The 16432-nt window shown below is 39.3% G+C and overlaps 1 pseudogene; it reads right to left on the reverse strand.

Moving 5' to 3' along the window:
* Positions 1-2525: 2525 nt before the first annotated feature.
* On the reverse strand, positions 2526-3408 carry LOC121031392 (cysteine and glycine-rich protein 2-like; annotated as a pseudogene).
* Between the last annotated feature and the right edge of the window lie 13024 nt (positions 3409-16432).

A 16432-nucleotide genomic window follows, 5' to 3' on the forward strand; every position in this document is an offset into this window, starting at 1 on the left:
GGCACAGATATGGCACCAGCACAAGAGGCAGACGTTCTCCTTCGCACTATTCTATAACCTTATTTGGGTACACCTTGGGGGCAGGGGTGGGGGTGGGTGAGGGATTGCCAGTCAGATCCAGGCAGTGTTCATTAGAGAAGCAGTGACAAGTGATAACAGAAACTCGTTTTTCCCTTCCAAGAACTATCTGCTAAAGGAGAGTTGTCAGTCAGCTTTTGGGAATCTTTGCCGGTGTGCAGATGCTACTGTTCTCTCAGTGCATAATCAGGTCTGTCATTAACACCTCCACAGTTTCCTATATTGGGCAGAGAAGAGAGTGTTTCCCTCTTAAGGGGCATCTAAGTGTCTTGCTAGGCCATAGTCAAAAGTAAAATGGTAATTCTTTCTGGGATCTCATTTATGCTTTTCTTGTGTGAAAATTTAGGTTCCTCCTCAATATTTTGGCAAGTGTTTCAAATTGTCTAAACATATACCTGCCTAAGAAAATGGTAGGCTAATTAGCTAGGCAATGGACGTTTCCTCACCCTGTGCTCACTTTTACGACTTATTTTTAATGCTGTTCTACCCCTGGCTATGAGAGCTCACTATTTGCTGAATGTTCTCCCTCAAAGTTTAAAAAGAAAAGAAACAAAAATAACCTCAAAGGCCTATTGATTCTTCAAGCATGTTCTAGTTTTGCAAGTTAGAGATGGAATGGCTAATTAATTTAAGGTTGAAGGTTGATTTCCTGTTCTCCTCAAAAGCAAGGATAATATGTTCTACTTATTTTGTAATAAATAACTTAGAAATTATTAGACATGGGGTGCCTGGGTGACTCAGTCCCTTAAGCATCAGACTCTTGATATCGGCTCGGGTCATGATTTCAAAGTTGGTGAAATCAAGCCCCGTGTTGGACCCTGCACTGAGCGTGGAGCCTGCTTAATTAAGATTCTCTCTCTCCCTTTTTCTCAGCCCCTTCCCTGCTCTCTCACGTGCATATGTGCAGGTGCTCTCTTTCTCTCTGTCTCTCAAAATAAGTAAATAAACTTAAGAAAAAAAGAAATTGTTAGACATAGAATATGTACTCGGCATATACCTCTAGAATCTAAAAGCTGCAAAGCCAGGGCTGATATGGGTAAACATGATGCAGTTTTTATCCCCTTGATGACAAAGCGATAGTCACAAATGCCTGGTTCTTCCACTGGGTACAGTTGGACTATACTCTTAATACTCCAGTTTGAGTCAGGTGTGTTCAGGTGACTGGCCTCAGCTTATGAAATATGTGCAGAGGTAATCTATTGTCTTTTGAGTGGAAGCCTAAAGAGCCAGGATTGCATGCTGTAATGCATTTCCTTCCCTATTGATTGTCATATCTCAATCCTGAAAGAATGAGATAGGACTCTGCCAGCCTTCAGGGCTTACAATTAACAGAACCTCCTGCCAGCCTATATCAAACCTATGACATGGATGAAAAATAAACATTTGATGTTTTTAGCCATTAAATTTGGGGATTATTTGTCACTTCAGTATAACAGCCATCCCAACTTAGGTGAAGTGAGATCAAAATTGATCTAAAAGAAGGAAAAGGAGTTAATTAGAAGAATGGAAGGGGAAGAGTGTTCTAAACAAAGAGGGGTATCATAGGTAAAGGGACAAACAGATTTCAAAGTCCATTACTGGGGGAGAAAACACAAAATTAATCACTTGTGTTTGAGCAAATCAGCAGAGAAATCTCTAAGGGTAGGTTTTTAACCACACATTGGAGGCATTGAACAACACTGGTGAAGTTTTCAGTGGAATATGGTATGATAAGACACATCAAGCATATATTGGAAAGAATCAAATTCTATTTTCCTAGAAAGCATATGCTTCCTGGAAATCTTCTCTCTGTTACCCTCCCTACTCCTTTCTGTTGCTTCTGACAATTACAATCTGTGAGGACTCCTCAAACTCAGCTTTTGACCTCTCAGAAAATCTGTAGACTTGTTTGGGTACCTTTTATAGCCTACATGTATTTAAAAAGGTGGACAGGATGGGGCACCTGGGTGGCGCAGTCGGTTAAGCGTCCGACTTCAGCCAGGTCACGATCTCTTGGTCCGTGAGTTCGAGCCCCGCGTCGGGCTCTGGGCTGATGGCTCAGAGCCTGGAGCCTGTTTCCGATTCTGTGTCTCCCTCTCTCTCTGCCCCTCCCCCGTTCATGCTCTGTCTCTCTCTGTCCCAAAAATAAATAAATGTTGAAGAAAAAAAAAAGGTGGACAGGAAAATTAAGCCATAAAATGATGTGAAAAGTTTTAACAAAATTTAGGATCTTTTCCCAATTACAAAGCAACACAAATAAGGTTGAAACTTCATGGAATAAAAGTTGTCACACACTGTATTTCTTTAATATTAACTGAAATGCTTTTGAAATATTATATTTGAATTGTAAATATTACACGGTGCTTTTTATTTTCAAGCTGAACTTTTGTTTCAAATGTAAAAGAAATGGTTCTTGAAATACTGATGAATCAGGCAAAAGGATGTAGTGTCCTCCTCCTGCCGGTCAGTCACCCATCCATGGACAGGATGATAGTACTTATGTGCTCATAGAATTTTACAGTGGTTAGATCACGCAGATCAGTGCATGTAGTTAGACCAGTGCATGATCTTAGTTCTGGGTTTACACCTTTAGTGAGCATGAACAAGGGTTCTGTTCCTTGGCCAGAGCCTGTCTCTCGGGCCTAAAGTTCTTTGCATGGTGTCCTTTACAATAGGTCTCATCTTCTTTCTTAGAGTTGCTGATTCAAGACCCTTCCCACACTTGGCACATAGGAAAAAGTTTCTGTGCTAGGGTTTTCCAGCTCCAGTTATCTTCTCAGCAGCATATACAGAATCCCCACATCTGGAACACTTCTCGGTACCTCTGTATTTCTGAGCAAATTTAGAAGCGTCAGACATTTCTGGGGCACCTGGGTGGCTCAGTAGGCTGAGCATCTGATTCAGCTGGGGTCATGATCTCACAGTTCGTGAGTTCGAGCCCACATCGGGCTCTGTGCTGACAGCTCAGACCCTGGAGCCTGCTTTGCATTCTGTGCCTCCCTCTCTCTGTCCCTCCCTCACCCTCTCTCTCAAAAATAAATAAATATTTTTAAAAAATAAAATAAAAAGTTGTCAGACATTCCTAAATTGACTGTGCTCATGTGAGGTTGAACATACTTGGTTTTGGTGCCCATCAGCCTCTCCCCTCTATCCATGTTGAGTGTACCAGTGCCCCTGCTGTAACCATAGCCTTTCGGCCCATCCTTTCCATAGCAAGATTTGCAAGTAGATCTCTGCATCATGCATCACTGCTCCTGTGCCATCTAATTTTTTCCTGCAATCCATGCACAGAAGGCAGCAGCTGTGGAACCTTCTCCCATCACCCTGTACCTTTTCTACAGAGTCCCACATTTGGTTCCAGCTCCCTAGACAAGCATTTGAGTTGGAGGTAGGACCACACACCACAGAGGGTAGCTAGGGAGGCAGGGGAGAAGGAGCATCTGTGGAGTCAGGGAACCCAGGAAAGTCTTTACAAGTTTGGATCTCTGCACAGCTGTTTCACCGAGCCTTTATATTTTTACATTTTCCTAATATTTCTGTATTATCTCAATACTGATTAATTTCTATATTCAATTGTTGGAGATTGGTGCTTTAAAAAGCACCAGTTATTTTGGGGGGCACCTGGGTACCTCAGTTGGTTAAGCATCAGACGGTTGATTTCAGATGAGGTCATGATCTCACGGTGTGTGAGTTCGAGCCCTGCATCAGGCTCACAGTCAGAGCTGCTGGCTTGGAATTCTTTCTCTTTCCCTCACTCTCTGCCTCTCCTCATTGTGCTCACTCTAAATAAATAAATAAATAAATAAATAAATAAATAAATAAATAAATAAAGTTTTAAAAAAATAAACAAAAATAAAATATAAGAATAAAAAGCACTAGTTACTTTTAAATTCTCTGTTGTTATTTGAAATTCTTCTCCTTCCTAAAGAACCATTATTTATTTGTTAATACTATGCATGTTCAATTATTTTTCTCTAGATTCTTAAAAAATAATAACTTCATTGGAAAAAACAATTTAAACAAAATGTGCAAACTAATTCGGTTACAAATCTTCAAAATAACAGTCAAATTTCATTGACTGGTTGTTGTATGGTTAGTATGGAAATAAATGGGCTATAAATAATCAGGCTGTGGAGTATAAATCTAAACTTGTCAAGCTTAGCTAGTTAGAAACAGCTTTTTTTTTCTTGAATTTCCATTAGTTATGAAAGATACACAGAATTGCTTCCATGTCACTTTTAAGTAGCTGAACATTTCTATATATGCATATTGCCTGGGGATATTGGAAATAGAAATTCCCCCAAATTAAGTACCAGATTGTTGAGAAGCATAAACACAAGGGGTAAAATTTTACCTTTAGCTATGTTAATGCAAATCTAGACACAGTCATGAATATATTATTTTTATTCTTCTGGATCTGAGATTGCTGTATCAGAAATGGTATTTTAGCCCATTTATCCTGTGGATATAACATATTACATATGTACCAGAGAGCACATCTTTTTGTTGTTGTTGTTGTTCCTTTTTTTCTCTGGTAATACAGAGATAGCCGGTAGCTCATTTGCTTATAGAATCTGTGAACTCTCTTCAACTCTGAAATGCCTATGCTACCAACAGATTATCATTCCGTTGTAAACCAGGGCAGTGCCTAAAGCTATCTGACCCTGGCAGGCTCCCTCTCTGGGGTTACCAGATCACATAAGTTGATTGAATTGATCAGTGACATCAGTGAACCACTGGCTAATTCCATGAAGCAAACCTACCTCTTATGAAACTGATGAGTTTTCAGTCTTTATCAAATTGAAGAGTCTTGTTAAATTTGACAGAGTTCAAATTTATCAGACTTTGCTCATAATACTTTATAGATGGTCATATTCCCATAAATACATCTTGAAATGTGTAGTATACTGTGTGTGTGTGTGTGTGTGTGTGTGTGTGTGTGTGTGTGTGTGACAGAGAGAGAGAGAGAGAGGGAGAGGGAGAGAGGGAGAGAGAGAGGCTGTGTAGAGGAAATGGGAGTTTGTAATTCTTAGATATCATGTAAGAAAATGGAAACACACCAAGATAATTTGAAACTACATCTCCATTAATATTTTAGCTTTTATTAATATTGCTGACATACATATCAGAAGCATTATTTTTTCCTGTCATTTATTTTACTTGTTTTCGTGAACTCCACAGCATAATTACAGATGGGCTTGCTAGGATGGTGAGATACCCATCCCATATACACACTGGACAATCTATAAATTACAGTGTAAAACTTGTCTAGGAGCTAGTCTTTAAGAGAGATCATGAATCATAATAATCAAAGTGCTGGGTCCCAAAATATACAGGTAGCTAGTATTTACTGAGTAGTTGCATAGGCCAGGCACAATCCAAGGGTTTTACCTGAATTATTTCACTTAATCCTCTCAACAGCCCTGTGAGATATGCATTGGGCAGGCTAACAACATTACCTAGGCTTATCGCATGGCTACACTTGAAATATCAAATAATGGAGTGTTTAAGGAATCAGAGCTAATAGGTCGATTCATTTCTTTACATAGGTGCTCTTATTCTTTTCAGATATAATTTAGCCCAATCGTATTAAATATCACACACTGTGTGTAGAGTTGGGTAATGATCTCCATCGAATAATGAGTGCAGAGGGTACACTTCACGCCGGGCTCCTTCTGTTCCAGCTGTTTCTACTTATCTTAATTTTCTTAATTGGGTTACGATTAGGCTGCGAATGAGATGCTAACATGGGAATTGGAGCTCTCCAACAAAAGGGTTTACTTCTTTATTGTTTTGTGGTTCTTAACTTCCAGAGGCCTATTTCTTGCTACATGTTAATTAAAAAAATGTTACAAAGTGTTTAAGACAAGCTTATGGCATGTAAAGGATCGCCCATTTACATCTTCACAGATCTAACAACTTGCCTGCAAGAAAACCATGGTTTTGGGTAAAATTCTTCAATTTCTTTAGGGTATAAGATAATGTTTATTTAAAGATGATTGTAATCGCTCATTTGTTTCTGATATTGTCTCCAGGCCTGACTTCACTTACTAATATGAAAGCTATCAGGTGGGCAAGGTTAGAACTGGAATGGTAAAATGAAGTCTAAGTTCTTGCTACTAGAGGTACGATCCTTGCCTCAACCGCATCAGCAGCACCTGAAAAATTGTTGGAGATGCAGAATCTTAGACCCAGTTTAGCTTCCATGCTGTTGAAACAGAATCTGCATTTTAACAAGATCCCCATGTAATTTATATGCACATTAAAGTTGAGAAACCTTGTTACAGTCTAATTATAGCAACAAATGAGAAGCAACTCCAAATTTAAAAAAAATTAACTGTCTCATCCTGCATTCTGATCATATATTAAGAACATATGAAACCTCAACTAGGTAAAGTAGTTTTATGACAATTAGATTTAAATTTTTAATAACACCACTGCTTTAGATTAAAAAACATAGGCTGAAAGATTTTAAAAGCATTAGGTAAGAAAAGTATAGAGCCAAAGTTGAGTTGGAAAGCTCTATTATGTTGGTTTTTTTAGGCTGATGTTCTCTAAGGAAGCTAGACAATCCTATTTTCTTATCCTCTGTGGGTCAGTGGGCTGTATGTTTGCAGACTGATGTAATGCTCAAGAACCTATGGAAAGTATTTCATTCCATCCATAATTTCCCCCACTGTTTTCTTATTCATTTTAACAACTGTAAGCCTTTTATTTATCATGTAACTTCACTTTACCCAATTAAGTGTATTTTCCCATTAAAAAATTAATCAGTAATATATTTTCAAAAGGTCTCTTCCAAAGGAGCAGATTTTTGAGGAATCCCGTTTAACTATTTATTTGAGTTGCCAACCCTTGATGTCAAAGGGTCTTGGCTGAGGTTTTTGCAGTTATCCTATGAGAAGCAGAACACGCCTGTGTGGCTTTACATCCTGTCGTGGTCACTGTTCTCTTTCTTCACCTGTGTCTTTGCCATCCTGAGACTTAAAAATGTTATCCATAAATTTGATCTGTGCTTTAATTATTGGACTACCCAGTTCCTGGCTGAAGAGGGGTTTTAGAATTTCTGTAACTGGTTTGATGGCGAGGACTGGAACTGTTGGGAACAAATCATTGGAGGGACAATTTACCCAGGCTTCGTGATTATTTCTGCTGCAATTTACCAGGCACTTCATTTTATCCACATTATAATTGGCATTCGGAATGTGAGTATGTCCCTGGCCAATCTTTTCCTTCACTGTCATCATCAAGTATTAGCACTCCAAAGAGCTCAAGGATGCAGGGGCTGGGCTTCTTGCTGTTTCCATAACAACTGTAGTACCTAAATATATCTCCTGAGTTATAGCTCTATTCTGAGATAACAATAGGATTGCCATCTTTTGCATTCTGTTCACCTGCTCCATATTGATTAAGGCAGCAAACACTGGTTCCATATATTGCCACCCAAATATGTCATTCCTTTTTTCTTTTTTTTTTTTAATGTTTATTTTTGAGAGAGAGAGAGAGAGAGAGAGAGAGAGAGAGAGAGGAAGGGCCAGAGAGAGAGGGAGACACAGAATCCGAAGCAGGCTCCAGGCTCCGAGCTGTCAGCATAGAGCCCAATGCGGGACTGGAACTCACAAACCGCGAGATAATGACCTGAGCCGAAGTCGGACGCTTAACCAACTGAGCCACCTAGGCGCCCCTGTCGTGCCTTATTTCTATTTGGTATCTTCACTGGAAGAAGTTTGTATACTCCTGATCAACTAAATCCTTTTCCATATACTCCTATAGGTGCTCGCTGGACATTTCTCCCAGTAGATCTCTGTGACTTCTGTACTGTTTACTTCCTGAGCACCACTTTGGTTTTATAAGGATTTGACTGTTTATATCTCAACCTATCTCAGAGAATATGGCAACATTTGTATCTTTGTTCTTTGCTAGATCTGTGCCTTTGTGGATTACCTGTGTAGCAAGTTGAATTTCCAGAAACTTCAAGCTCTTTTTTATACTGTTCCCTCCCTGATGCTTTGTCTTTTCACCGTGGGAACTCTTTTCATGCTGATGCTAGATGGGGTATTTTCTGCGCACTGCTGGATCTTTTGTGTGCTGGTAACCATATTCACATTCTCCATGCTGGCATCAGCCAACAATTTGGCTCATACTATCCTCATACTATCATACAACATCCTCATGCTATTTTCTGTTACTTCCAATAATAAACCCTAAATAATACAGGTACACAAATGTCTTCATTGTCCCTGTGATGCTTCTTAGAAGGTTGGAGGATGGTCGGTATTCTCCAAACTGAGAAGTTTCTTTGAAACCAAAGGCAAGCCACAACATACTGTTTACACAGAGTTTTATTCGAGGTAACTTACAGACAGAGGGGAAGCGGGGCTGACAATCCAGGTGGTACGTGGCCATTCTCTGCCCCATTCTCTGAAGCTATTCTCCACCAGGTCTGGACCTTAATTCCCAGCTTCTATAGAGAGATGGACATGATGGTGAGGTCACAGGGTAGTTAGCTACAGCGGGGCCATCTGTGTGCCAGTCATCTCTCCTAGCTCTCTAAAGTGGAGACTTCTATGTTTTCACTTGAGGAAAAATCAGAACAAGCTTTTCTTCATTCTGGTCAGGGCTTGAATTGACCTCAAGGGAGCCTAGAACTTGTAGCTCCGAGGGAGGTCATTGGGCATCAGCAAGAAGGAGGGCCAAAGATGGACTCAGTGTTGTCCACACTCCTACAGATGCTTGACTTCCTCCAAAGAATTTTGGAAAATGTGGCAAAAATTTTAAGACTAAATTTAAGAGGTATCTGGGTGGCTCAGTCAGTTGAGAGTCCAGCTTTCACTCAGGTCATGATCTCACAGTTTGTGAGTTTGCGCCCTGTGTCGGGATTCTCTTGGGTTTCTCTCTCTGCCCCTCCCCGACTTGCGCATGTACTCTCTCTCTTTCTCTCTCTCTCTCTCTCTCTCTCAAAATAATAAATTTAACAAAAAGAGTAAATTTGAGTATAGGTGGTGTGCAAATATGTTTGGCATATTCTGTTTACTGTTTTGAAGGTTTACGTTGCTTCACAATAATAACAGTTCTAAATTTAACTGTGTTATATTAAAACAATTTTAAATATTTAAAATGAAGAAAACTGCAAATCTTCTATGAACCACTTTGTCAAGCTTTTATTGGTTGTTATGCTATTGCTGACTCAGGCAGAGCAGTGATGCCAGGGAAATTTAAGCTTTAAACTAAACAAAGCTGTCTTGGGGTTCCTTCTGTCTGAATCCTCTTCTCTCCCCAAACACAAATCTTGGTGCCCACTGTCCAGATGTTTGGTTAATTTTAACCTCAAAAGAGCCTTTCCTGCTCAATAACTAATAATCTCTCATCTCAGTCCTTCCTATTCATCTTCTCAACTTTATTTTTCTCTACAATAGGTGACATATTTTGTACTTTTACATGTACTGTTTAAGTGAATGTCTCCCACCACTAGAATATAAGCTCCATGAGGACACTGTATATCCACTACCTAGGGGAGGGCCCACCACGTGGTAAGCAGCAAAAATAAATATTTGCTGAAGGTGCAAGTGAACAAGCAAGTAAGAAACTTAATGTCTGATCATAGGCCCTTACCCCTTTAGGATGTCTTAGTGTGGGAGTTGGATTCTTATTTATTGAAAATCTCATTGAATCCTTGAAGTTTCTCTTTCTTTGGCATCTTTGCTTCTCATGTTCTGCTACCTCCTGACATCAGGATCCAGGCAGATAAACCCATTTGAACCATTTGATGGTGCAAGTGCATGAGAGCATCTATTAAGATTTACTCAACAGGAATAGAAAATGTGACTTACCAGAGTTATCCAAGATAATTGAACCCTGAATACAGCAGACAGTGGAGAAGATCTTATTTTTAGGATTCTTTACTCTTAGCCACTCGGCTGTGAGTTACCTGAAAGAGATTGGGATTCTTTCCTCAAGATCTACAACACCCAGAAGAAAGGTAAATAAATGTTATGTTCTTTACCCTCCTCTGTATTGAGAACTAATAACAGGAAGTGGGAAATAAAAGAAATGATAAGCTCTCAAAACACTTACAGGGAAAGTAGTAAACTGGACTTCAGAAAGCCCAGATAAAGAGGAATAGCATTGTAACAAGTACCTACTTGAAAGGTCAGTTTTCTGATTTCTTTACATACTTTGAATGTAGCTTTCAGACAGGAGTTTAAGGAAGATGTCGATACCAAATGAGTGATAAGCAAGCTACTTCTGTTCTATAATGAGGTGCTTTCAATTAACAGTGATAACTCACATCAGTTTTTCCAATTTGTGTGAAAATGACTTCATATGAGATGCATATCAGGCTGAGCCATCTCCCAGAGCAAAGGTATATGGCTGCCCCCCCAGCAGGACCATCATGTGATGATGCATATGTCTCAAGATGATAAAGAAGATATTTTTTTTTCAACGTTTATTTATTTTTGGGACAGAGAGAGACAGAGCATGAACGGGGGAGGGGCAGAGAGAGAGGGAGACACAGAATCGGAAACAGGCTCCAGGCTCTGAGCCATCAGCCCAGAGCCCGACGCGGGGCTCGAACTCACGGACCGCGAGATCGTGACCTGGCTGAAGTCGGATGCTTAACCGACTGCGCCACCCAGGCGCCCCGATAAAGAAGATATTTTAATTCAACTAAGAAACAAAAGTGAAAGACAATATTTTATATTTAGAATTAACGTCTTTCCTAGTCTTAGAGTAACCATACATTTTCTTTTCAGTTTTTTTCTCAAGGAATTCTATAGACTCTGACCCAGAAAACTGGCCACAGTAAGTGCATTTCTTTGTCTGTGAAGTTGATATCAAGAACACATAAGACTCCAGTTTTTGAAAACAGGAGATGAATTATTTTATGTTGGAAGCACATGGTGTTCTTTGGTAATGAAAAATGAAGAAGTAAGAAGCCATTGACGGGGACTGGAAGGATATTTTTTCTACTAGGTTGAAATAATTGCCATAGGGATTATTCATTTACAATCAGCAAATATTTTGTTTCCTTTACACCATGGTTTTGCCTATGATATTTTTCTCTTTGATAAGATTTAGAATCCAATTAGGGAGCGGCTAGGTGGCTCAGTCAGTTTAGCATCCAAGTCTTGATTTCAGCTCAGGCCATGATCTCATAGCCCCAAGTCAGGCTCTGTGCTGACAGCAAGGATCCTGCTTGGGAATCTCTCTCTCCCTCTCTCTCTCTGCCCCTCCCCTGCTTGTGCAGGGGTGGGCTCTCTCTTGCTCTCAAAATAAATAAACTGAAAAAAATACATGATGTTTAAAAAAGAGAATCCAATTAGGCTAATGAGATCTAAAATTTATAAACCGCCCTCCCCTGACACACACACACACACACACACACACACACACACACACACACACGAATTGTCTATTTAGTAAGTACATGTATAAACACTATATCCTGTTAAACTGGAAGATCTACACAGAAGAGTACTATTGTAAACTGAGATTTCCACTCTTGTTTGAGCCTCAGTGAAAGTTATCCTGGTGTTTTTCTGATAACTCATATTTCTACCTTTAGTAAATTGTTTCTGAAATTTATGAGATTGTGTCTCATTTTGACATGTAGTATTTGGGGAGATTGCCAAAGACAAAAATCTTTTACCACGTGTTTACAATCTTGCATAGGTTAGATTTTTCTTCCTCTTCTCCTTTCCCTGTCTCCCTCCATCTCCACCTCTCTCCCCCTCTCTCTTCTTTCCTTTCCTTTTCCTTGTTGCTGTTTTTGCTTCTTTGTTCATGTCTGAAATCACTGTGTGATCACTCAGTGCTCCCAGAGAGAATGGAAAAAGCACAAAGTCCCTCACTCTTTGCAAATATTTTTCACTCTAGCCTAAAGAATACTAAATGTACAGGCTGTTTAATTCTAACTGAATGTAAATATCAAACTTCTGTTCTTTGAGGTTGTTTGTTCCACTAGAAGATTCAGGGCTAAGTGTCGATGAATGGATACCAATTCTAACTCTTTTTTAAATTTTTTTTTTAAATTTTATTTTGTGTTTTTTTTAAATTTATATCCAACTTAGCATGTAGTGCAACAGTGATTTCAGGAGTAGATTCCTTAGTGCCCTTTACCCATTTAGCCCATCCTCCCTCCCACAACCCTTCCAGTAACCCTCAGTTTGTTCTCCATATTTATGGGTCTCTTCTGTTTTGTCCCCCTCCCTGTTTTTATATTATTTTTGTTTCCCTTCCATTGTGTTCATCTGTTTTGTCTCTTAAAGTCCTCATATGAGTGAAGTCATATGATTTTGTCTTTCTCTGACTAATTTCACTTAGCATAATACCTTCCAGTTCCATCCACACAGTTGCAAATAACAAGATTTCATTCTTTTTGATTGCCAAGTAATACTTCTGTGTGTGTGTGTGTGTGTGTGTGTGTGTGTGTGTGTGTACCACATCTTCTTTATCCATTCATACATCAATGGACATTTGGGCTCTTTCCATACTTTGGCTATTGTTGATAGTGATGCTATAAACATGGGGGTGCATGTGTCCCTTCGAAACAGCACACCTGTATCCTGTGGATAAATGCCTAGTAGTGCAATTGCTGGGTCATGGGGTAGTTCTATTTTTAGTTTTTTGAGGAATCTCCATACTGTTTTCCAGAGTGGCTGCATCAGCTTGCATTACCACCAACAATGCAAAAGAGATCCTCTTTCTCCACGTCCTTCCCAACATCTGTTGTTGCCTGAGTTGTTAATATTAGCCATTCTGACAGGTGTAAGGTGGTATCTCATTGTGGTTTTGACTTGTATTTCCCTGATGATGAGTGATGTGGAGCATTTTTTCATGTGTCAGTTGGCCATCTGGATGTCTTCTTGGAGAAGTGTCTATTCATGTCTTTTGCCCATTTCTTCACTGGATTATTTGTTTTTTTGGGTGTTGAGTTTGATAAGTTCTTTATAGATTTTGGATACTAACCCTTCATCTGACATATCATTTGCAAATATCTTCTCCCATTCTGCCAGTTGCCTTTTAGTTTTGTTGATTGTTTCCTTCACTGTGCAGAAGCTTTTTATTTTGATGAGGTCCCAGTAGTTCATTTTTGCTTTTGTTTCCCTGTCTCTGGAGACTTGTTGAGTAAGAAGTTGTTGTGGCCGAGATCAAAGAGGTTTTTCCTTGCTTTCTCCTTGAGTATTTTGATGGCATCCTGTCTTACATTGAGGTCTTTCATACATTTTGAGTTTATTTTTGTGTATGGTGTAATAAAGTGGTCCAGGTTCATTCTTCTGCATGTCCCTATCCAGTTTTCCCAGCACCACTTGCTGAAGAGACTGTCTTTATTCCATTGGATAGTCTTTCCTTCTTTGTCAAAGATTAGTTGGCCATATGTTTGTGGGACCATTTCTGGGTTCTCTACTCTGTTCCATTGATCTGAGTGTCTGTTCTTGTGTCAGTACCATACTGTCTTGATAATTACAGCTTTGTAATATAGCTTGAAGTCTGGGATTGTGATGCCTCCTGCTTAGGTTTTCTTTTTCAAGATTGCTTTGGCTATTCAGGGTCTTTTCTGATTCCATACAAATTTTAGGATTATTTGTTCTAGCTCTGTGCAGAATGCTGGTGTTATTTTGGTAGGGATTGCATTGAATATGTAGATTGCTTAGGGTAGTATCGACATTTTAACAATATTTGTTCTTCCTATCCAGAAGCATTGAATATTGTTTCCATTTTTTTGTGTTTTCTTCAATTTCTTTCATAAGCTTTCTATAGTTTTCAGTGTATAGATTTTTCATGTCTTTGGTTAGATTTATTCCTAGGTATTTTATGTTTTTTTGTGGAACTGTGAATGGGATCGATTCCTTGATTTCTCTTTCTGTCGCGTCATTGTTGGTGTATAGGAATGCATCCGATTTCTGTGCATTGATTTTATATCCTGAAACTTTGCTGAATTCATGAATAAATTCTAGCAGGTTTTTTTGTGGAATCTTTTGGGTTTTCCATATAGAGTATCATGTCATCTGCGAAGAGTGAAAGTTTGACCTCCTCCTGGCCACTTGAATGCCTTTTATTTCTTTGTGTTGTCTGATTGCAGAGGCTAAGACTTCCGATACCATGTTGAATAACAGTGGTGAGTGGACACTCCTGTCACGTTCCTGACCTTAGGGGGAAAGCTCTCAGTTTTTCCCCATTGAGGATGATATTAGCGTTGGGTAGTTCATATATGGCTTTTATGATCTCGAGGTATGCTCCTTCTATCCCTACTTTCTTGAGAGTTTTTATCAAGAAAGGATGCTGTATTTTGTCAAATGCTTTCTCTGCATCTACTAAGAGGATCATATGGTTCTTGTCCTGTCTTTTATTGATGTGATGAATCACGTTAAATGTTTTGTGGATATTGAACCAGACTTGCATCCCAGATATAAACCCCACTTGCTCGTGGTGAATAATTTTTTTAATGTATTGTTGGATCCAGTTGGCTAATATCTTCTTGAGGATTTTTGCATCCATTCTCATCAGGGAAATTGTTCTGGGTGTTGAAAGTGGTTTGACAGATTAGAGAAAAAAAGGGGGGGGGAAGAAAAGGAAAAAAAAGGAAATCATTTGAGAATTTGAAAAAATGAATACACTGAAGTAGACTAAAATGAGATGGTGGGAGTAAAATAGAATTTGAAAAAATATACACAAAAGTAAAGAATATAGTAGAAAAAAAAGAAGAAAATATTTTTAATAAAAATTAAAAATAAATATGAATTTTTTTTCTTTTTCTGTATTCAAGAAAAAGAAAAGAAACGAAAAAGAGAAAAAAGATTTAAAAAAAGAAAAAAAGGAAATCTTTTGAAACTTTGAAAGGTGAATACACTGAAGTAGACTAAAATAAAATGATGGAAGTAAAATAGAAGTTGAAAAAATTTACATAAAAGCAAAAAATATAGTAAAAAATTAAAGAAAAATATTTTTAATAGAAATTGTAAGTATTAATGAAGTTTTTCTCTTTCTTCATTCAAGAAAAGGAAAAACGAAAAAGAGAAAAAAAGAAAAAGAAATAAAAAGGAAATCGTTTGAAAATTTGAAAAGGTCAATACACTGAAGTAGACTAAAATAAAATGATGGAAATAAAATAGAATTTGAAAAAATTTGCCCCAAAGTAAAAAATATAGTAATAAAAATTAAAGAAAAATATTTTAAATAAAAATTGAAAATAAAAATGAATTTTTTCTCTTTCTGTATTCAAGAAAGAGAAAAGTGTAAAAGAAAAAAAAAAGAAAGAAAATTGAATAGATGGACCTGCTAACAGATTGAAGTAGGACTGAATTAACTTCATTTTCCCCTAGAAGTAAGACTATATAGCACTTCATAGTACATAGACTAAGCAGAAGGTGAGATTTGTGTTCTTGAAGCATGAAGTTGGCCCATTTAGGTGGGCCTCAGTGTAATGGCTCAGCTCTCCACTAGATGGCACTGCTATCCTACTGGGGTGGAGTACTGTGGCGCTCGTAGGTGTGTATGCGCATGAGCGGGAGTGGTGAAAATGGTGTCATCCTCGTAGGTGTGTATGTGCATGAGCGGGAGTGGTGAAAATGGTGTCATCCAGCTACCCAGTCTCTAGTACTGTAACTCTGTTCTCCCGGATCAGCAATGGCACACCCGTCCTCTGTCTTCAGCTTTCGTCCACTCCCCGCTTTTTCACTCTCTGTGACCAAGCCCCAGGCAGTACCTCTATGCCGAGTTTTGTCTCAGATGTGGCTGTTTTACCCAGCCCCTTACTTCTGAAGGACTGCGACTTTGACCCGTTCTGCCCCTCTGAGGGAGGGTCTTACTGAGCAATGGCTGAATGAGCGATGGCCAAATGTTGGCTGCACCCAGGAATGTTTGCTGGACCCTGCCACTGCTGGTGCCCCGAGACTGCGGCTAGGTGCCAGTCCACCCCAGAAAAGGTTTGTGAGATAGTGTAGCAGCAGTTTTTCAGGGATTATGGAAAATCACACCACACATCTGGCACCAGGCTTCACCCTTAATGACCTTTTTCCAGTACCAGTGAATGTGGCTGCCTTCTGGGGTCTGCTGGACCAGGTGTCTTCTACAGTCTGTACCAAATGTCCTTCCAGCAGTGGAAACGCTTTTCCCTGTGGGGCCCGAGAACCTCCTGGACCCCACTCTGCTCCTGGGGATTCGCCCTTCGCACCAGAGCACCGCCAGGTTTTGAGCTGCAGAGTTGCAGAGTTTGCACCCCCCTTATTTACAGTCTTAATGGAATTTAAACCCTCTCCTTTCTCCTTTCTCCCTTTTTAGTTTAGTCCCTGTGGCTGTTTCCAATTTTCCACTTTCTCTCTAGCTGCTTTTGGGGAGAGGTGCTTTTCCTGTATTCTTCCCCCACCCCGGCCAG

Source organism: Herpailurus yagouaroundi, unplaced genomic scaffold (assembly GCF_014898765.1).
Source record: "Herpailurus yagouaroundi ecotype Mexico unplaced genomic scaffold, PumYag 141, whole genome shotgun sequence".
Classification (NCBI taxonomy): domain Eukaryota; kingdom Metazoa; phylum Chordata; class Mammalia; order Carnivora; family Felidae; genus Herpailurus; species Herpailurus yagouaroundi.